The sequence below is a fragment of the Nannochloropsis gaditana genome (genome assembly GCF_000240725.1).
Source record: "Nannochloropsis gaditana CCMP526 unplaced genomic scaffold scaffold252, whole genome shotgun sequence".
Taxonomy (NCBI): domain Eukaryota; class Eustigmatophyceae; order Eustigmatales; family Monodopsidaceae; genus Microchloropsis; species Microchloropsis gaditana.
Window position 1 is genome coordinate 34,889 of NW_005803701.1, and position 355 is coordinate 35,243.

Here is a 355-nt window from a genome sequence, read left to right on the forward strand (position 1 = left end):
TCAAGGCGGCCGGCCGCGGCTCCGAGGGCGCGAGGAGTGAAGGATGTCGAGGCCCCCAAAGTGCTTGAGAGGCGGGGATGTGGGGGCATTGCGGTGATAAATTGTACTCTATGACGCCCGGGGGAAAAGGATGAAAATAAAGGAGAGGCATACGCCACCGAGTCGATGCGGATGACACCAAAGCCGTGGAGACGCATGTTGTCGAAGCCAGGGCACGGCCCATTTCAAGGCCGTCGACCACAGGCACGCCGTCCATCACTGGCGTCACTCTCCCGAACCCTCGCTTCCTCCTCTCTAGCCTGCCTTCATTTATTCGCACGTTTCTTCTTTCTCCCTCGTTATCCACACCTACCGC